This window comes from Corvus hawaiiensis, chromosome 4 (assembly GCF_020740725.1).
Source record: "Corvus hawaiiensis isolate bCorHaw1 chromosome 4, bCorHaw1.pri.cur, whole genome shotgun sequence".
NCBI lineage: Eukaryota > Metazoa > Chordata > Aves > Passeriformes > Corvidae > Corvus > Corvus hawaiiensis.
Window position 1 is genome coordinate 3,602,013 of NC_063216.1, and position 22,988 is coordinate 3,625,000.

At 39.2% G+C, this 22,988-nt stretch overlaps 1 long non-coding RNA gene across 1 annotated transcript in view; it reads left to right on the forward strand.

Annotated features, from left to right (window-relative positions):
- Positions 1-22,327: 22,327 nt before the first annotated feature.
- The window catches only part of LOC125324471, a 17,835-nt gene continuing 17,174 nt past the window's right edge, over positions 22,328-22,988 (forward strand). The window contains exon 1 of the long non-coding RNA XR_007202980.1: positions 22,328-22,462. This is a non-coding gene — a long non-coding RNA (uncharacterized LOC125324471). The remainder of the gene's footprint in view (positions 22,463-22,988) is intronic.

Below are 22,988 nucleotides of genomic sequence, written 5' to 3' on the forward strand. Positions count from 1 at the left end.
TATGAGGTTTTGGGGTTTTTTTGTTTCCTCTTCTGTTATGGGGTTTTTCTGGTGTTTATTTTGTTGTTTTGTTTTTAAGGTGTTTTTGGTTTTTTTTTTGTTTTTTTTTTGTTTTTTTTTTTTTTTTGTTTTTTTTTTTTTTTTTGTTTTTTGTTTTTTGGTAAATGATTGCCTTGAGAATTTTGGGTTAAAAATCCATCATTGGTTTGCTTTCACTTCAAATATGAAGTCCATTCATGCCTCTACCCCAAATTTTGTAGCTCCACAGTAACCCCAAGGTTATGCATGCATGTCAAAAGTAAATAACTGAGCAACAGTAAACTAAGAGGAGTCAAGATATCCAAGTTCAGCAGACGTATTGCAGCAGTGACTCAGGAGGACAGCACATTAGTAAATTAGACTTTTGCCAGATGTAAAAGCTGATCCTTTTTCAATTGGGTATCATCTGAAAGGTCAAGAAGTAATGAAGCATGGGCACACAGATCCCCTATTGCCATGTGTTGCTACAAACTCTTATCTCATAATGCACTGGCAGTTGCAAGGTACCAAACGTAATAAACCAGCATCCTGGGGGTGTCGTAGTGCAGGTCAATGGTCAAAGGAGTATTCTGCAAGAAATGACAATGGGTGGAACGTAAAGAAGGGGCATTTTCATTTTATGGTTTTAGTGTATTTGCAATTTTCTGATATTTCACATTCCAGGGCTTTCCTGTGATGCAACTGAGAGCTGTTTACTCTTGAATAATTATCAAAAGATCAGAAGCCAAATACTCTTCTGATTTACACCAGAACATATTAAGCTACCTCTGTTGATTTTTAGCTAATTTGGAGGCACTCCAAGTGCATACTGGTGTAATTGACAGGAGAATTTGGCCCTGTATCTCTACAAGAAATAATTTCCTAGATGGATAGGAGTCCTGGTACTAAGGTAAATGTGACAGAAAATCTGTGATTAGGTTGGATTGACTTCCACACTGGAAACCTTTTTTGTAAATACTATATATAAATACCAGAAAAATGCTGTTTGTTTTATATATCTGTGGATAAACACAATTTTATTAGAGCTACCAATATCTAATAAGGGAGGTAGCCATTTTAAGTAACAGACATCCTATAGCAGCCCCCACAAAACAGGGGAAGGAATAAAACAATCTTAAAATATTGTTGAAAAAGGAGTTCCATTTTACCACTGAAAGTAGACCTGGTTTTCTTTTTCTGAGCACTTTGAACTTCTACATCTTGGTTCTTCAAATTGTATCCCCTCTAATATTAAGAAAAATTCAGTAAGAATCACACTTTTCCCTTAGGAATAATCCACTTTTTCAAAGGGGCATGCCACTTCTTGAATCAGAGGTCAGATTTAGGACCACCTTTCGTAAATATTTTATTCAATGCTTATCATATGTGATAAAGTGATTCCTTGTCTATGCAGATACTTGTATTACACAGTCTAATTGTTGTTTCCTAGTTTTGAGACAAAAACCGTAAGTGTTTCTGACATCCTCTTAAGCCACCAGTGGTCAATAAATCATTGCAACCCCTCATTTTTTCCTGAACTTCTGCTCTCTTCCAAATGGAGAGAAGGATGGAAACAAGCTTAATTGCTTAGACTTGGACACATTAATACAATTAAAATTAATGTTTTGTCTTCCTTATCATTACAGATTTCATACTCATAAGGGTATTTCAAGTGCCATGAACAACTGCTCTACTTCCGTAAGTTGTTTTTTTCTTTTTTTTTTGTACAGTAATATCTGTATTTCTAAGTTCACTGGCCAGTGGTTGTTTCTGCTTCACTTCCTTGTAGATGTATCATATCTTCCAGTTTTGTTGGGATCAGTTCCTCATTTATTGAGATCATTGCAAAATCCCAAACCTTAGTGGGGCTAGCTTACTTTTCCACAGATGTTGGCACATACGCCACTTCTTCTGTCTCTTCTTGGTCTCTGCCTGCCCACACTGTTGTAGGCTGTGTTCCAAGTTCCCATTTGCTACTGCAAGTGGTAAAAGTTATGGAAGCTTTTCCTTAGGACCAATACTCTTCCTCATTTTGTCCTTAGTGAAAGGTAAATCAAATCCCATCAAAACCCATAGCATGGAGTGGAAGCACAACAAGGCACAGGAAACTGAATCTGCATGGTGTGTTTATGCAAGCCAGACATTATCAGTGAAATATCTCTCTGCTGAAGGCCAGAGCATCAGTCTAAAGATTTTTCTACAACATTAGTTGCCTGCCTGTTAGCTTTTTAATTATGTGGAATGGCCTGTGAAGTGTTTACACCTCTGCCAATAGCAGTTAGGCATTCCAGGGCCCCACTGAAGTCATCACTGGAAGTCAGGAACTCCATATGTGCTTCACTGTCACAGAGGATTAGTCAAGAGTTCTTACCTTTACTTTCTGCTGTGTTTTCAAGCTCTGAATATTTATTCCACATGAGTTTTACCTCAGTCAGTTGTTTTAGTCCCACCATATTCTCACTCCCCAGCAACACAACCTTAAACCCCACAAATAACAGCATAAGTCAAATGTAATGTGGTGGGAGACATGAATCATAACATTTGAGACAGCATCTTTGCCTGAATCTGTGATTCATTCTGATTTATTGACAAGAAAACATGGCAAAAAGTTTCTGCCTTTTGTGTTGACTCTTTTTATTTTTAAAATCCATCACTGGTAACTAAACTGCAGCCTATTTATGGTCAGAACTTTACAGTGGTTTACCTGTACTGTCAAGTACCAGTGAAAGCCACTCTTCTGTGCAACACAAACACTTACTAATCCATACCGCTGCCTTGAGACTGAAGGGTTATTTCAAAATTAACCTTGACTTCAGCACAGGGTCTCTTAAATTGTGTTCATTTTCTGTGCATATGTCTAAATGCAGACATCCTAGTGTACAAATAAACTGTGTGTCTGGTTAACTTGGGACCTACCGAATGCGCTTTGATATTATGCAAGATCTTGCTAACTTTATCTATGTTTCACTGCCTTTTCTGCAGAAAGGGAGAAGGGGAAATTGGATCAAGGTCTTAGTTTACTACTATTCATCAACAGTGTGAAAAAAAAATCAAAGCCACATTAATAAACTAAATATTACTTCCCACTGATCACTGGCTACCAGGCAGATAGAGTTCTTTCTGATGGACTCCTAAGAGGGTCTTCAATAAAGTAAAATATTGAGCTTGACGTTTCTCCTGCTTGCTGCCAGGAAGGTCTAAATTGAGTCCCAGTTGTTTTTCAGATTAATCCATTTGAGAGTATAGAATCTGGCAAGAGTATTTTACAACTTTTTGAAAATGTGTTTAGGCTTAATGTAGTTTTGGGTATTTCATGTATGTGTGCTTAATTATAAAACACTCATCTTCTATCAAGTACAAGGTATTAGCATGAATGCCTAAAGAGACTTGGTAGAAATAAGCAAAGTGCAGCAGCAAAAAGCAATGCTCAGCTTGAATGAGGGACAGAGCCAAAGCATCTGCAGTGCTTTTCTGAAATGTTGCCATGTTTTAAAAGTGATGACTGCTCCTGCAGTACTTCTGTTCCTGGGGGCCTGGTTCTTCTTGTTTACACCAGTTTTAGCTCAGTTGACTTGAGAATTATTATATTCCTGTAAATCAAGAGAAGGAGGAGACTTTGGCTCAGTCTTTGCTGTCAGTTAGAGAAATATAATAACTCTCCTGTGCAGACTGTAAAAGAAATCTGAACAGAGAAAGAAGGGTTTAAGAGTTTAGAGGCCATCTTCAGTTCCAAGCCCCTTCTTTTGGAGTTTGGCGAAGGATGTGGCAGTAGCACACGTAAAGGAGTGTTCAACTTTATGAGCAATTAGCTTTTCAGCACTACGTGGCTGCATTGCGGCTTAGAAGTGGTATGATCTAGAGCTGGCTGTTAGTTTTTCAACCCAAAGCTTTCCTTAAAAAAACCCCTCCACTCCTTCATGAAGCTGAAATGACTTTCTCTTGAAAGGCATTGGTTTCGACTGAACTTTTGAAGGGGAGACTTTTTCATCTAGGCTTGAATATTGAGAGGAAATAAAACCCCACCCCAGAAGGGAAGATGTCCTCCTGGTTGGATGAACCGCAGGGTGGGGGAGCCAAGGTGAGAAGAGGGTTTTAGACACTCTCACATGCCAAGTAAAACTGCAAAAACTGCACAAGTGGTCATTCTGATCTTCATCCTCCTGTTCCTCCCTGTGGTCATCCTGAATGGGAGGTGGTGAGCAGTTTTTATTTCCTGTGAGTGTTAGGCAGGCTACAGCTCTCTGAAGACTCTTAGTGTGTTATCAGCCTCTGTGCTAGAAGCCTGTGGATCACTAAAATTCTCCTGCTTGAGTTCTGATCCTCTGAGTACTCTGGGCCAGGCTTCAGACACTTACCATTATTCCTGAGGTTATCTGATGCTTTTTCAACTTACATTAGAAAACTGTTCCACCTTCTCTAACTCTCTTTTCTTTGTTCTGGAGGCTTTCACAAGCATCAGTTTTGATCTGTGTATACAGCCTAATACATGTAACTAAGACAACATGCATTATATATATATATTTAATATGTGGCTTGCAAAAATCATCTGCTACCTCCTATTCTGGATGAGGATAAGCATCAAAGCCTCCAACAAAATGTGCCACAGCTCGCTGCTTGTTCTGGCCATAGTAGCATGTAATTCTTGTAAAGGCAACCGGCGAAAATTTGTCAAGGTTACCAAACTTCCTTCTGCTGGAAGCACAGCCACTCTCTGACGCTGGTACATTGCCAGTGACATCTGACAACAGAGTATAACAAATAATCTAATGCTGATCACAAAAAATAGCAGGGAGAGATGGGTTTTATGTAAATTAATTTAATTTTTAGAATTAATTCTTTGGCATGACTGGCAAGTGAAATCATGGAGCGTTTTTCCTTCCCTGCCTCTCAGATGAGTTTAATACAGCACTATTGTTAGCCCTATAAAAATTACTCCACTATGGGAACACACTTCCTGCATGATCAATCCTATCACATGGATGCAAATAGAACAAGGTTGAATTGGCACGCAGCATGCCAGGGTAGGAATAGCCAAAAAGGAAAATGGTCTGAAATCCCATGGGAATGACTGTACACATGGCTATACAATAGACTAAATATCTGCTCAAAGACAATGAGAAGCAAGGTACCATCTTTTGCTTCCAAAACATAAGTGACATTTCTCAAAATTATGACATCAAGTGATCAAACATGTCCTTGGACACAATGTGTTATTGCATTTTAAGTCTAGATCAAAAATTATTTGAAAGTGTGATAAGATACCTGAAAATGTTAAATAAGCATATACTGGAAATATTATTGTAATTATAGAATGTATTTTCATCAAGTGCCTATAAAAGTGGTTACTGGAAAATTAGCTACTGGTTATATTTTGAAAACGAAGTTAGAGTTGAGCTTGACATATAAACAGGAATTAATTTTATAATTTTGGTGGTTTTTTGCTGACTCCTCAAGGCATTGCAGATTTTATTTTAATCTGACAGATCTTAATGGCTTTTAGAAAAATGTTTTAGGAAGAAAATCTCAAGTCATTGCCCAAGGAAGCCAGTCCAAGATTATTCTACCATCTGTGGGCAACTTGGATGCACACAGACATTAATCTATCTACTGGTCATGTCTCGGGTTTACTGACGAAAAAGCTCTTTTATTAAAAATGCCACTTTCTGATCCTTATTGCTCAGGAGGGCTTAAGCCATAATGTGACATCTGTTGGCTCAACCAATTATGTATAAGGCAGTTTTGATGCAATGGTTTTGTTAGAACATGCCAAAATCATTGGAATTTTAATTGGAAAAAATTTCACAGGTCCAGATTTTAATTTCCAGCGAGAGTGGGAAGAAGAAGAGAACAGAGTTCATTCATTTCAGAAGAGTCAGTAGTTAAGACATCCATCTGCTGTGAGAAGCCAGATTCATATGCCTGCTCTGCCATTTTCATCTTCTTGTGAGTTGTTTGAATGTAGGTCTTAGAACAGCTTGACCTGGTGAATAAAACTGATATTGGAATAAAAAAAAAAGGGGGGGGGTGTGGATTATTTTGCATTAGACAGTAAATAAAATGGACATCCCCACCAAAATAAGTCTGTTTGACCACCCTTTAAGCAGCCTGGCTAAGTCCTGGAATAGGCTGAGGACGAGCTGTTATGGAGATGGTAGTGAAAGAAGAAAGAAAATATATGCTTAATGTAAGAGCAGAGAATTCACCTGACAGTACTACAGATGGACTATGAATACCAATATAAACACGAGTCAGGGAAAGCCCTCCTGAGGCCAGAGCATTCAGAGGCAGATTTTTAGGTCACAAGCACCCTAAGATCCAAGTTAGAGCTGTAAAGGTCAGCATGAGTCTGTCAAGGTTCCCTTAACTGCAGACTGAACAACCTCAATTCAGATGAAAGTAGCAGTTCCTGGTGTAATAGAAGATATCTAAAGGCCTGAACTGTGTCTTGGTGCATCTGCATTAGGGTTTGAGTCCTGACCAGGAGAGTGGGTTGAGATGGAAATCCTAGTCCATGCCCCTCATGGTTTACACTATGGAGAGGTCTCCAACCATAGAATTCTATTTCCCCCAGATGAAGCAAAACTGGGTTATGTTTTGGAGTATGCTTAATGGACTTTAACCACTAATAGAAAATCAGAGCATAGGCTAGGGCTACTGCTTGCCTATGCTGGCAATAAACCATAACCAGAGTTTACCAAGTGTCAGATTTTATTTATTATTCTAGTCTATTCACTAGTTCTGAGTTTTTCAGATGTACGTATTTTGAAGGCATAATTTCTTTAATTGAATACTCATACATAACCACTGCAGAACCACAGACCTATATTTTTCTAAGCAAAAGTTTATCACTAAATGATGTGAACACATATTGAAAAGGGTGTTCTAAGTTTACAGAGGTGCCTTTTTATACTACCCCAGAGCCATACTTGCAGTCTTTTTCAATGGTTTTAGACTCTGATCCCTGAATGCTTTGTATGGACTGCAAAAATTAAGGACAGTGTGGTTCTGGTCTTCTCTCTTGGGGTCTTCAAGATCCTGCCCTGGACGGAAGATGCCTGAGCATGCTCCAGGCCAGCAAAAGAAGTTAGAAGCTGGTAATGTTTGAAGGGTGTAAGCCTGTTATGGAAGGACTACTTCAAAGCAGAAACTATGAATTCCTTATTTCTTAGAAGGCTTTGACAGAGATTACTTTGAAAAAAAAGGGAGGTGGTGATGGTGGCCCATCCCTAGTGCCACATGAAAACTGTGTTCAGGATAACCAGGATAGTTCTAAAAAAGTTTCTAAATAGGGTAGTAGCCCAGTTGGCCGAAATCTAAGGACCTATATATGAGATATCTGCACACTATACAAGGGAATAAGTGAAACATCATCAATAAAGGAATTTTGACAGCATAGTAACATAAATTAAATGTTACAGAAACAAGATTTGCATGAAGCATTTCTAGCAGTATGTATGAACCCAAGGAGGGGAAAGAAAAGGTGTAGTTAATAATGTTGATTAATTACAAAAGTTTTTTACATCTAAGTTTCCTTGTGTCCTACATTCTAGACAGCTGCCTACTTTGAAACATCATTTTTATCCGATAGTTCAATGTCTTTTTTTGTTATGGTGAATAAACTTGTAGCATCTGTGACGTTCATGTGATTCCTATTCCCATTGGAGGATGAAGTTTCCTTTTGTGAAATGAGGTTCTGGCAAAAAAGGCTATTAATAAATGTAACTTCTTATGCGTAGCAAACTATTTTGTGTACTTGCAGCATGGGGAATTCTTCAAATGGTTTTCTTTTATGAATAATTGTAAATTTAATGTTGGCGTCAATAACTTCTTTAAATGGCTCATTCTATATCTGAGTTACACACTTCTTAGCAACACAGCTCAGCTTTGATGAATCTTGTGCATAATTTTGGGTTTTACTGTGTGAGTACAAAAGCAACGAAGATGCTAGAATTGTTCAAATTACCTGGCTCTTAAACGGTTTGAGGGAAAAAGGACTGCATTATGCTTTGGTCATTGAGATTGTAGAACACAATGGAATCAACATTTTTCAGTTTATTATTCAGTTGCAAAACAGATTCAAAAAAATGAAAAGGCAGCACACCCACTGAAAAGTAAAAGTTTTCTCAAAAATTACCTAGACAAGCAGGATTTTCCTGAAAACAACTTTCTTCTACAGTGTCTGAGTTTGCTACAGACAGCTGTAACCAACCAGTTACGAGAAGCTGTGATGTTATCTCTTTTAGGGCATCTCTATTTGCCGGTTGGAGTTCTCTCCACATAGGATACAGCACAGGGCAAAGGCAGACAGAGCTGCAGCTTGAACTGCTCTGAAGTCTGTGTTTGGAAGTGTTGCCATCAAACAGGAAGCTTCTGCACACTGTGTTGTCCCAACAGCTCAATGTCTGTGAGGAACTCTTAGTGCTTTGAACACCCCTCTCACCCCATTGTGGGGAATGGCCTACAGCTCGAGGTGGCTTTGCCTGAAGCCTTTGTCTTGGCTCTTTTAGTGCATCCTATCATGCACCATGGAGTTGTATATGCCTGGGTTCTTCAAATACATCTTAATGATGTCCCCCCTTCCCTCAGGGTAAATCAGGATTGTTTCAGTCCTTCCCACAGGTCTCAGAGGACTGGGATCCCTGAAGTGAGGCCTTACCAGTCAAGACCAAGGCATTGAGGACCTCAGCCTTTTCCATAAACCCTGTCACCAGGCTCCTGACTCATTCAGCATTGGGCCCACTGGTTTTCCTTTCACTTTTTGTATACCCATATTCAGCTCCAATTAGCCTTTGGCTTTTCCATCTTGGCACACTTGAGTCTGTGCATTCCTTCTGATCTTGCTTTCACCTCCTGCATTCTTCCTTCTCATGTCTGAGTTTTATGAGTTTTATCTTCTTCTTAATCCGTACAGGCCTCCTGCCACCGTGACTTGATTTTCTGAACTTTGGGATGGACTGTTCTTGAGCTTGGTAGAAGTGACTCTGCAAAATCAACTAATTTCCCTGGACCTTTTTTCTCTCATGGACCACATCCAATAGGATTCCTCCAAGCAGGTCTTCGTAAAAGGCAAAATCTGCCCTTTAGCAACCCAGTGGTGTGATCCTGCTCTTTTGCCTCATTCCCCTCTCAGAATTCTTAACTTCAACATCTCATGGTTCCTGCAGTGAAGGCTGCCCCTGACTTCCTCATTCCTAACCAATTTTTCATGTTTGCAAGTGTGAGGTCCAGCAGAACACCCATCTCTATGTCTCCTTAATTACCTGTGTCATCCCTCAAAGCAGAAAACATTTAAAGATCATATGTACTTGAATTAAGCCATCCAGTACCTTAGAAAATTCAGATGTCTCACATGCAGTTATTATGACATAAAGCCATTAGTTATTTTTCAGGCTTTGAAGGCATGGATAGAAGGAACCAGGGCATCCTATTTCACCTCTCAGGACTACGCTTTATTTTTGGTTGCTCATTAGAAAGCACTATTGACATGGCACATCTTTGTCAAGTGATGTTAATTTTTATTTTGGAGGTGATATGGTTTCTGCAGTCCGTAATTGCTGCTTTCTTTACTGAGCAGCAAAGCAATGTCAGAAAAGTGCAAAGAGAACAACCACAAAATGAAGCAGATACTCCCCTAAAAGGCTTAAATGGTAATAAGGTCTTCTTGAAAACGACTGGGTTTTTTCCCTTGTCTTGCCTGATCTGCCTCCCTTTACCCAGTATATGGGGGGAAGACTGGAGTTTCTGGGACCCCAGGGAAGAGTTTAATGAATAAATGTCCTGTGTTCTACATTATATGAATCCTGCCTTAAAAAAAAAGAAGTTCTTAAAGTTGATGAGGTACAGATTTGAAGTCTTTCCCTCTGCTCATACATGCCTTGAAAAATAAGATAAAAGACAAAATAACCTCCAGCTGAAATTAATAAAACTATCCTCTTGCAGTTTGAATAAAATGTGAGGGCTAGACTTTGAAAAGTTTGAGTCTAAGACATGCTCCAAAACTTAGGCTGAGATTCTTTAGTCCTGATTTTTTCTCCAAGCAATGAGCTCTCAGCATTTCTTACAAAAGAGGATAGAAATTTCTGAGGGCTGATATGGCTTGAAAAGTGGGTCTTTTAAAAATGGATTCAACATCTTATTTCAGAAGTAAGTGAAATACCGATTTAAATATCAGGCCTGAGGTCTATTCCTGCAACAGATCACGTGTAAGCACATCATTTACATTGGGTCACTCCCAAGCTAAGTCCTTACTGCCACGGCTTGAGAGGGGGATTAAAGTGGATGGGAGAGGAAGTGAAGGAGCAACACCTTAAGTGTCTATCTTAAGAGAGACTTTTAGTCTCCCTTTCCCCTCCCGCACCACCTAGAAAACCTGCACTGTATTTAACAATTTATTTAAAAAATTTGGTTAAATATTTGTAAGTGCTAGTTCACATTTCCTCTTACTTTTGATTCTCTGAGTGGTAATACAAAAATAAGGTTTTGCAACTTTTCTAGTTCCTATACTCTTTACGGGGCCAAAGCCAGCTGAGCACTTAGGAGTAGTAATTCATTCTTAGTGACCTTGATATTTACAAAGAGATGTATAAAATCCCAAATATTTTTAGAGTCTCTCTTCTAACCTAACCCTGGAGCAAACCCCAAAAGTCTTGGCGACAACTGCCAAATGAAGGCAATCGACAGAGGTGAACCTAACTTTGTACCAGTATGTCCCGGTGTACCAGGGCAAAAAAGTTAACGAAATTTTGTGTGAAATTAGAAAAGGCTACCACAGCATGCCAAGAGGAACCGTGTTCCCAGCTGCAGAAACCCAGGAAGGAAGACAAACCATGCATCATGCAACAGTGCACATATAAACTGAGGGCCAATACTACAGCAAAGCTGCTCAGGCCACTATGGAAGGCTAAAATAACAATTGCTTTATAACCAACAACACCCTGGCAGGACTGTGGCTTTGGGGACTGCTCAGAATTCGTCCAATGGGATACTTCCTCCCAGTGATTTATATTATATGGGATGTTTGGTTCTTGGCAGCTCTCAGTGTATGGAGAGGCTGAGCCAGTATGATTCGTATGGAGTAAGAGATTGTTTCTGTCAGACTTGGTCCTGCTCTGATCTTCACCCTTTCTGCCACCCCAGTTCTCAAACAGTGCGTGAACTCTGCATTTCTAAACATGAGAATGAACTCCATTTGCTATGAAATGCATGGTTACAATTTTGGGTATTTAGGAAACATATTGCCACGGTTTTTTTAGGTGGTATTTATGCAGCATATTAGGAAAGACAGGCAACATGCTTCCGTATGGAAAGATTACTTCTTCCTTGATATGTCTGTCCCTTAGCAAACATAAGGAGGATTTTATGGATGTGCATGAAACAAGGCAAAGCTACAACAAATGTGACTTCAGCCAGTTCCACTGCCAAAGTCCTAGCAAAATTATTCATTCTCGGATAAATCTTTAATTGGTTCCCCTCTTAATACTATTTCTGGACCCCAGAGTCCTTTCTAAAAAGCCTCTGTGGAATATTTTTCTTCATTTTTAATTAATTATCTGCAATGTAAATTAATGCACAATAGCATTTTTTTAAAGTCAAGAGGAAAGCATTTTCTCTGTAAATTAAGATTCCTCCATCAACAATTTTACCGCAGCTAAGCTGCATCTTCCCTTTTCCAAAGCTCCAGACTCTCCTTCGTGATGTTGCTCTGCAGCAGTAAAGAAAGAAACCACGGCTTCACAATGCTAAGCACTCCAGTGGGAAACACAAACAGAGTGCATAAACCAAAGCATTCATTTCATGAGATTTTATTAAAAGGTTTCACCTCTAAATTGAGCTGTCATACGCTGTTGGGAAACTTTTTACCACAGTTTATTTTAACTATGTAAAAAAAAAACCATTAAAGGAATGAAAATTCTGCAGTTTTTCGTATAAAAGGCATGACCTTTCACACCCTACCAGCAAGCCATAGTGCATTTAATCAAATTGGTTCCAAAGTAAAATCATACCGAATGTGAGGATTTTTTATTTTTTTGCTCCCCCCACAATTCTTCGAAATGACCCCAACCTTGTTAACATGCTGCAGATTTCTGTGTATCTCTGCAGCAGGCTCTTTGGAGTTCACTCGGAGAAAACTACAGCACATGATTAAAAGATATCCTCTGGATGAGAAGGACGTTCAGTAATTTATAAATCATTCATTTGTGACATAGCTTTATACAGCTTTTCAAGGAATTGCATTAACTGCTTTTGCAGCTTCCTCAAATGTTGCTTTCAGTAGACAGTGTCATAGGTCATTACCAGTTTTTCCCTTATGTAAGCAATTCCAACTTTCTATTAAAAATACTAATTTCCACCCCACTACAGTATCTTTTGAAGTAGCATGTATATTAAAAAAAAAATTCACAAGTTGCTTTGAAATATTAAAGGAATATATTTAAGTGAAGGGCTTTCAGGCAGGTTGTTTTTCTGTATTCCTGATGACAGAAAGATTTTAGCCTACAAAGTCAATAGTAAATTTTATTAAAGTCATTATTTTCCTGTTACAGGCCTTGTGCTTTAAATAAACTATAGCTGACAATGCTGTCTTACATACTGTCATGCTGTAAAACAGCCTTTCTTTATTACCACAGGGACAACTCATTTAGAACTTTGAAAGTGTTTTCACACTGGAGTTGCTCATTTGTGGTGCTGGCCGATGGCTGTTCTTGACAAATGCCTTTTATAGCTGGAACTTTCTCCTTTTTTCTTTTGAAGATACAGGGGAGGAAAAAAAAAAAGAAAAGAAAAAAACCTTGCAAATCCAACATTTTCCTGTTAAAGATAAATATTCTACCCCCACCACTGGAGACATATCTCAATCTTCCAATAATATTTTTTGTATGACAGCTTGAAAAGTCTTACCCTAACCCAAATTTTCCTGAATTACTCTTGTGCGAATTGATGGTACCTCCACGTAAATAAAAAGAAGACACTCCTGTTGTTTAACTGTTGTCATTTAAATGTTGTTACTTAATTTATGTTACAGGTTTGGGCCCTTGGCTGAGGCTGTAGTTTCCCAAAACTGTTGTTTTGATAGGAAAGACAGCACAAGGAATTTTCATCCTCTCCATCTCATTGTTCTCAATCCTCTGTTGCCAGCCCCTAGGGGTGAAGAGGGAACTGGACAAGGAAATAGAAGTCAGGGCAGGATAGGATTGGGTTTTGGGCTGGTTTGGGGCTGCGGTCAGTTTTCAGCAGGCAGAGGTGCAGGGCCTCTTATACCTTCTGCCTCCCAGTTTCATGTTCTCTCTCCCAAGTCAAGGGATGTTTTTAGACCTCCTGAGTATAAGAAGGGTAGATTTGGACTCTTGGCATTGGATATATCTGCTTGCTCTTCATGCAAAATATCCTTTTTCACCCCATTAGAAGGTATGGTTTTGACTGCCTAGCTTAGCTCCAGGCCTTCATCACAGAGCCATCCTTCCTGCTCCCAGAACTTTTGTCAGCTGTTGTTATCATGCAAATAGGATTGCAGACAGGCCAATTTTGTAAATTGTCCAGATGAATGAGTTATATGAGCAAATGCTGCTTGAATTACACATGGATAGCTCGATCTTTGTATTTTGCTGTTCTGAATACATTTCTATGAATTAAACTATCTTGATATCTGAAAAATTAAGTTTATCTCTTGGAACTTGTGATAAAGCAGTAGTGCTTGAGTCATCCAAATGTAGAGTTGAAAAGACCACAGGAGATGATCTAGCTGACCTCTCTTCACATTTCCTAGAACTTCACCCAGTGCTTATCTAAACTGGATTTAGCCACATAACCAAAAACCTTATCCATCCATCCATCCATCCATCCATCCTTTAAAAATCCCTTTTGAAGTAAATAAGCCATGCTTTTCTTGGTTTCTCTCCCCCACCTTTTTGAGCTTTGGAGAAGAAGAAAGTGTTACCTCTGTGTAGTGAATTTTATGCACTGGAAATGGACATTTTTCTGATTTTCAAGCTGTCCAAATCCAGGCTCCTCTAACAGAGTTTCTAACAACTCAGTGTTGCTAAAAGCTCCCCAATTCGCCTTCTCCTCACTACCCCATCCCCACATCTTCATGTGTCAGCACACATGACCATAGGACCCCTTAAAAAGCCCAGAAAACAAGCCTAGCAAAACCAGCTTGATAACTTGCCACTGGGTTATTAAGCTGAAGTGGATGATGACAGACTCCAACAAGGATCAAAAAAACAGTGGAAAGGAGTGGATGTGTAGGCAAGGGCTGTGAATCAGGGAGGGTGGAGGGCACAGTGGGCTCTATGGATGTCTCTGGCACTGAGAGACCTGCAGCCTCAGAGCACAGATTTAATGCTGAATTTTATTTGTCATAGCTGAAGACTGCTGCTGTGAGAGCCTTCTCTTGCCATTCCACACTGCTGCGCTCCCGACTTTTCCTTCAGGGCTGCATCCATGAATCACATACCTTCACCATGTGTGGCTTGATGGGCTAGTATTTCCATCAAGCCAGTAACCAACTCAATTCAGAGCCTTCTAGGCACTGGATCAGATGTGAATGAGGCAGGAGTAGCAAGTGGATGGACATGGAACCCTTGGCAGCAGTCCACAGTTGACTCCGATAAAATGAGAGGAACAAATTCCTCCCTTTTTTAGTGCTGATTTAGTCCAATCTGCTTATAACTCTGAGTGTGACGCTCCACACAGGATCTACTAGTCCAGCAGAGGCCTTTTCAACACAAAGTAGAGCTATTTTCCCAGTAAAACGTCCAGGAATGTGCTTTGCCTTTGCTAAAGTAAAGGCATGAGAGTCTTGCCTCAGTACAGGAACGTGGTATTCATTCTCAGCTTGTAATATTTTAGTCATGTCATTCAGAAACAGTAACCATCCTGCTTTATTCAGCTAGTCAAATCAATTCTGAATAAAATCCCAACCAGAAAACCTCAACCAAAATAGTGGAGATCAGAATATATATATTTCATAGGCTAAAAAATTCTGAATCAAAAATACTGAAAGACACCATTAGAAATAGGAAGCTCCTCATGGAAAATTCTCAAATGGACAGAGAGAAGACTAAATGTGCTTTAAGTCCTTTGCAATGAATAGTCTCTTTGGTGTGTGCACACCACTCTCCTTCTCCCCAAGGAGGCTTAATTTAATTGTTCTTTGTACATTTCTAGGAAGTATTTGAAGCACAGAGGCTATAAATTTACCACTTGTCAGTTTGGGCTGTGTGTAGAACATGCATCTGGTGCTCTGTTGACATCCCAAAGCTTGTGATTCTTGACAGAGAATGTGTATTTGTGGATACCCAACCAGGAGGTTACATTTAAAGTCAGAATCCATGCACTACACTCATGATTTATAATAAACATTCTCTCTCTGGGTCACCAATGCTTTAATCTGCTGCCCGTTGAATGGACTTCTTTTGTGTGAAAGAGTTTAAACACACATCAATGATTTTTGAGTTTCACTATGTCAGCTGTCTAGAAATAGCAGTAAAATTTCAGAAATCAAGAACACATGTCACAGTGATTTTTGTCCTCCTGGACATCAACAGGTATTTTTCTCCTTCAAGTTGTGAATTTCAATAGATTAAAATGCTCACGAGTATTAGTTATCTGCTGCAGAACCATCTGTCCCACCTGCAGGACTGCCCAAAGACTGTTACCCAGACAAAAGACATACAAAGACTGTTTCAAATTCTGGGTTGATTGTTTCGATATATAGCAGTAGATATCCAGCCCACATTTTACAACTAATTTTTTTGCTAGGTTTCCCTGCCAGATACTGAGGATTTTTTTTTCCTCTTCCCCCCACAGTCATGTCCCTCATGCTTCATGTAGCTAGTGTAGATTCTATCAAAAAGCATGATTTGTGATGTTTGCGTGTCACTGTTTACTTAAAAGTGCTAAAACCACCTTTTCTTATCAACAGGAAACTTTCAAGATATTTAAAAGCATGCCTTTAAACCTTCTGGCAGCAATAAAGCAAAAATGGCAGGTGGCTGTATGAAAGAAGCAGGATATGTTTATACTATAACTAACCGTGGGGAGGGGGGAAATTATACCCTATACAGTGGGCTGGAGTCTCATCTCATTTACAAAGGAGCAAATCCAGAGTAATACTCGGTTGACACCGATGCTTTTTAAAAAGTCAGACTTTATCACAGTGTGTGAATATAAAAATTGAACTGGATTTCCTCTAAACAGAGCTGTATTAAGTTGTTTTGGGGTGAGAAGGGACAAAGGGCCAGTTTGCCTGTTTTCCTGCTGAACCAGTAGCTTTTGTTGTACTACTTTCTAGTTCTAAAAGGTGCAGTGCCTGTGGGATGGGAAAGCTGAAAAATTCAAATTAGTTGGGAGAAAAAAAAGTTGAATTTTCTTTTCAGAGAAAAGAAAAAAAAATTATAGCTATTTTTTTGGTTGGTTGGTTGGTTTTTCTGTTTTGCTTTTTCTTCATCTGTCCAGCCCTAGCCAGTCCTCTCAAACCATGCACAAGCAGAATCTTCCCAAAAGTGAAGCAGTTACCACTCTGCAGATCAGACACATTGGTAAGGACAGAGGACAAGGTTTAGCTTTTTGTAATGTTTTTTACCTCTGCAAAATCTATGAGCCTTTTGAAAACTAAGTCCTTGCCGCTGTTTTCATTAATTTTTTCTATATTGTACTTTAGTGGAATAAGGACTTTGAGGGAACTTAGGCATGTTTGGTCTCTCGTTTGGCAGTCTTTGATTCACAAAGGATAACACCACCTCAGAGCTGACAATATTTGAGAATTCTTTCCTTTATTCTTGTAGCTGGCTGTGGAAATGGAGGAAGTATCCCACCTGCTTTGATGCTAAAGGCCCCTCCTGTTAGAAAATGATTGTCCTTGGTTAAAATAAAATAGAATAAAAGTGCCCCCAATGACTCGAAAGGCAGTAGTTTAACAAGCTATATTACTTCCACTGTTTTTCTCCCCCTGTCTTTTCCATCTAATAGACTCCTTGGTGCTAGTGACCAGAGTGACACTGGAGGCAGCAGGCAATGACACATTACAGGAATTCCTCTAACTGACTTTTATCCAGTGGCTTTGAGTGCAGGTGCAAGCTGAATTGTGCGAGGTAGTTCAAACTCCCTCTCTCTGATTTCAGTCCTTCCAGGGGGTCAACTGCTTATGAAGAATATCCATTATTTATACCTTTCAAGAGAATTACATCAGCAGGGACATATGTATTCATGCAATAAAGCTAGAAAGTACCATGCAAAGCCACACTGCTTTAAATATGTATGTGAAATACAGTGAGCCAGGTTCTGTATTGCACCTCTCTTACACCACTGTCTCCAGCAGCAGCGCTGGCTGTAAATCAGTAACTTTGGCTCAGGGGATCTGATGTGTGCCTGAGTCAGCTGCCCCTGTTGGACACACAGCCACGCCCCATGTGTGATGTGTGGGTCAAGGCTTCGGTCCCCCTGCCATCCTCTGCTGGGATCAAGAGCTTTCTTCCTAGGCCTGGCTTAAGTGTGAGCGATCATGGATTCATGCAAACGCAGGGCCCTTCCAGGAGCTGAGGTGTGTCCCTGTCAAGGGCCGTGTCCACTCATCACAGAGATTTAGTCTCTGCCTGCTGATCAAAAAATGCCTTGGCCTTCATTACAGAAATCAAATTTATGTCTCCACAAGCAGTGGAAACTTAAATGTTGTTTCATCCTGGCTTCTGGCTCTGAGCTGTGGCATTACTTATCCTGAGCAACTACGTTTCTCTTGGCTAAATTAATCAATTGTGCTTTCAGGGCAGGTCCCTTTCTTTCCTCAAGGAAGAAACTGCATCACATTAGCTACCAGTCAGCTTCAAACCTTTCACTTTGGACTATGCTCAAAGAGAGTTTAGCCAGAGAGAAAACTGGAATCAATACACCAGGCCAGCACAATCTGGATTTCAGGTCAGCAAGTGGAGAGAGAAATGGCATTTGTGAGACTGATGGTCAGTGAACTGCTGTTTCTGGGTAAAGGGCAGACTTTCATCCTCAGTCTCCTGGACCTGTCTGCATCAATCCACCCAAGGACATTAGGACAGCAGTTTGCACCAGGGCTTTGGGGTTTCACCCTAATTGTTATAAGTTTTGTTGAGAGATAAATCCAGAGCTCCAACTTTAGACTTCTCTAACTGTGAACTCCTCCAAAGATAAACTTTATGTGTATCCTTTTCACGATCTAATGCAGTCTGGAACAGAGATAGTTAAAGTGTGACTGACAAATGCAAATAGAATGCTGAATATCGAGTGACTGGGAAAAACAGCTCTAAAAGACAGTGATAACATAAATGAGATTGAATGAAAAGACATGCTCCCAAAACAATCTTTCCTAGGGGCTGGGTAAAAAGCAACATTTCTGCTAAGTGACAGTTTTCTTTTAATTTCAGTCTAAGCTGGAAATTCGTAGCCATTGTTTAACTGTGATCTTGGTACCACAAATACACCTTCTGGTACGCAGGTAAAGCTCTTGCTTTATATTGTGCAAACTTTTTTTTACACCAGAAAGTCTGCAGCTATCGCCAGCCCACAGCCTGAAGTATTCTCAGTTTCCAGGAGGTGTGATAATGATGCATTTCAGTGAGATGAAAATTGCTCCAATTTAAGGACAGCTCAACCATTTCATATTTGATACAAAAATATACTAATTTTTTTTCTAAAAAGTCTAAAGATTTGGGCTTTGTACATGCAGTGCATGAATAGAAAATCCCTATCAACAACATTAACTGGACTGAAAATCCTTCAGGGTAAGTTTTCTGAAAATTAAAACAGACATCAAGCTACACATCTAGATGAAAGTCTTCCACAGCTTTATAAATACAATGCACTCAGAAGCCAAGCCTCCAAAGCTTCGGTAAAAGTGTCTAATGTCCAAGTCTACAGTGACAGTCCTATACATGAAAAAGACAATATTTACTCTGTCTTATGGTTATTAAATTGGAGTTTTTATCACACACTTCGAAACCAAACAATAAGTCCAAGGCCTTTCATCAAAGGTTTTTTAAATGAGAATTTCTGGATACCTCCTAAGACCAGATGAAAACCTTTTGGCTGATCTTCACATAAGAGATGGAACCATATTTACATTACTAATTCAGAAACCTACTTCTCTGCTCCTAACTGGTGTCATCCTGTATTTGTCTTTCATCCTGACATGATCTTTTAGCAGCCTTATTATTTTAAACCTCAGATAGCTAAAATGACTTGTTTTGCTTCTTCCTTCCAAATTTTGGTCCTAGTCAGTATTGTCACACTGTTGTTTTGCTGTTGTTTCTGTCCTATTGAGCCGCCATTTTCTGACTCGGCCTTCCACCTTTTGATTCGACTTTTGTGACAGCACCCCTGCCTTGCCACCCATCTTCCTCAACTTCCAAGAGGTCTCTCCTGTGCATGGTTTCACTACAGAAATTCCACTCCCACATCCTTCATCTTCTGCTGCCTTCTCTCAGCATTTATAGGAATCTTCTCTGACCTTCTGACCAGCTTCCCATTCCCATGGCAAATTCAAGATACCTGTGGTATTCTGTGTTACAGTACAGAGAAATCCTTCTGTAGCTCCACATCTTTCATGTTTGATCTAAACTTGTTCTCGAAATCTCCACTCCTCCCTCCTACCTCCAATTCCACCCTTGTTTGGTCATAATTTCACTGCCAGCTGTGATGCCAGTCACAGTAATCAAGGGCTATAAATCCTTTCATATCTGCTGTATTTCATGTTGTCTGTTCTCAGTGCATACAGATGATGAAGTCATTAGTGTTCACACTATATTAATTAATGTTGCTGTAAATATTTCATCTCGGGTTTGTCTTCTATTGTGGCAGCCATAGGAATTATTATCAGAAATGACTGTTGCTGATGGGCAGCCAATCTGGCTATTAATATTTACTAATTTTACACATTTAAACAGCTTATGCAAACAACCTATGTGATCTCATGTTCCTGCTACACATATTTTTCCTTCTAGATTTCCATGACTGTAATACAGAATAGAAAGAGAAAAAACAATTTCATATAGTCTCATAACCTATATAAAATAATTTACTGTGCTTTGTCCAAATAGACATTGCAAATTCATTGAGAAAGAGATGTCAGTACATACTTCACAGCACTTAGCACAGTGAGGTACCAGTCTAGTTTCAACAGCTGATTTCTTTAATAATTTGTTTTACCTATTCTAGAGCACCAATGGTAAGATGCCAAAGTCTGTCTAATTAAGTGGTCTAACTTTCTGAGCAGCTGAATGCACAGCATCTCTCCTCATATCATATATGCATGCTCTCATACATGCAGTGTGATGCTGAGCAAGCAGTTTCAAGTTGTGCGAATGTCTAAAAGAAAGGGAATATTTTGATAGATATGTAAGAGAACTTAAAGGGAAGATTAATTCATGTGCATAACCTTCTAAATGACCTAAGATCAAGAAGCTCTCTAATCAAGGCAGTGACTGTACCTAGTCCTGCTTCCTTGTTCTGGAAGCAGCACGTATCTGTTGTTTATTTGGAACCAGCTCCTTACCTTTAAGGAAGCTCTATTCCTCTAGTGGAACTGTTGGGGGTGGTGAGGGAAACAAGTCAAAGGAGGTATTATTGGATTATTCACTCTTCTAGGACAGACTCTGTTTGTATCATCAGAGATATGCCTTAAGTGGTCTTTAAAGAAAGTCAGATTTTGTTTAAAAAAGGGGAAGGAGGAGGCTTCATTAACTAGACTGACAGGCTCCATAGATTTCTCAAGTGTTTAAATTAAGGATTGTGAGTTCTTGAAACTTGACAAGGAAAGCAGGATTGTCACTGCTGGCTGTCTGAACTAGAGGTAAGTGCAGATTAAGCTTTTCCTATCTCTATTATAAACATATTGCTCCTGTTCTCAAAAGTTCAGTGACATAGAAAAGAGAGTATTGTTTTTTATTATTTGAAAAAAAAGCCCAAACTACATTTTTAAAGTGTCACATAAAATTCTAAAGTACTTAAAGTGCTCAGATGCCACTCATTATTATTCTAGTGGTAACTATTTGGCACTTGACACAAATTCCTTAAGAAATAAAGAAAATTGAAATCAATCATATCTGGACACCTAGAACCAAATTTTAAGAGCACTCATGATGAGCATGGTGTACTTGAAAACACATTAAGCCATTCCTGTTGATTTTTCTAGAATTATTTGTGTATCTGGGTTCAACCAATATTGCATTCATGTTGTACTTGTGTGGCAGGTTTTCTGAAAGACCAATTCTGGCACAATTCTTTCAGAATCTCTCTGCTTGTTCTTACAGATGTAAGTGTGGCAGAACAGCATGAACTTAAAAAGTCTTTGAAAAAAAGTCACATTGTTTGGATGGAATTTTTTTCAGATGCGCTTGGGAAAGCAGGTTTTGTTGAATTCACAAGTGTAGGCAACTCCTGAACAAAGCCTGGTCAAACCTTGGCTTTGCCCTCAGAAGAGCTGGAAAACAGCTTCCTTTGACTACTCAGTTTTACTCAGGATTCATGGAAACAGATTAATTTTGTGTTCTGTACAATTATTGGCACAGAATTATAAACTAATGAGGCAGGTGTTACAGAATTGAGATTTCAGGTAGCAACATGGTTGTCAGAGCACATAAAGGCAAAGGTTCAAAGCAAGCACTGGATCCCTCTCAAATTGACATTGAAATGGTCTTGTTCCTTTATCACACCTAAAAAGCAGCATTGGTGATGATACTGGGAAGCAAGTACATTCGTTTGTGCCCCCATGTGCCTGGCAGAAACTTTCAAAAGCTGTAAAATTTAATTTGATCTTTTCTTCCAATTCTTCCAAGGAATAATTAGGCCCATGTCCCTTCTAAGAAAACAGTGTTTATAATAGTATCCCTGTGTAAATTCATACTAACCCCCAGCCCCATGTTGAAAAACTCTTCGCTAGAGGTTGTTTCATTTTTTAAGGAAAAAGGTGTATGTTGCAGATGTTCATGGGTCTGATAACTTCTCTCACAGAACACCTTACTTGCATGCTTTTGTTAGAAATGGCCAAAAGCAAATTAAACTTAAGGAGGTTTATACTGTGGCCGTACACTGGATTTTAAAATCACCCCCCAAATGCTTCTATTTCTTTCAGTAGGAGAAAACATGCTTTAGCTGCTTCTGTCACCTGGCTAAAGAATAAAAAAAAAAATAAATAAAAAAAAAGTTACTGTGTGCAGTTAATATCGAACAGCAGCCATCTCCAGATGATCCCTGCTGCATCCAATTTCTGCCAAAATGCTTTCTGTTAAACCTCCATCAAACAGACACACGGCGCACAAAAGAAAACCTCATCACCAAGGGAAACTAATCCACCGGTGCGCAATGTAAGCCTGTCAACTTTTTATTATAAGAAGTCATCACTCATTTCAGTGAAGATTAAAAGTATGACTAAATTGAGAAAATCCTCTTAGCCATTCGGAATTTTAATAGAGGAGAAAAGGGGGTGAGTAAAATTTAAACTGTATGTGCGTGTGTGCCTATATATCTATCTATATGTGTGTGCATGAATCAAATATATAAAATTACTTATATATCTCCCCACACAAGTTGTACTTTATATATATATATCTATATATATATAGTAGGAGAATGAATGTTGGAAATAAGATGCTTAGAGCTGTCCCCTCACCGCCCCACAAAAATAGACTACCAAAAATTCATACATAAACATGTAGCCTTGTAGAACGTTTTCTCAGTTACCACAAACAGTTTCTGATTCAGACGAGCTTAAGAGATAAGAATGGAAAATGAGTCCTCACAGCTTTAATTACATCGCCACTGGCAACAAGGTGTTACAGTGGCAGAATGACAATTGCTTTTACTCAGAGTATGGATTCAGGGTCAATATGCTATTTCATCCTAGTACACCACAGCAGATGAGCACCATGTTGTTTCTGTATTGGCCTTGCACTACTTTATCCCTGCAGGTAAAGTTGGTCTGATGTGCAATTAGAATTACAGATGTGTAT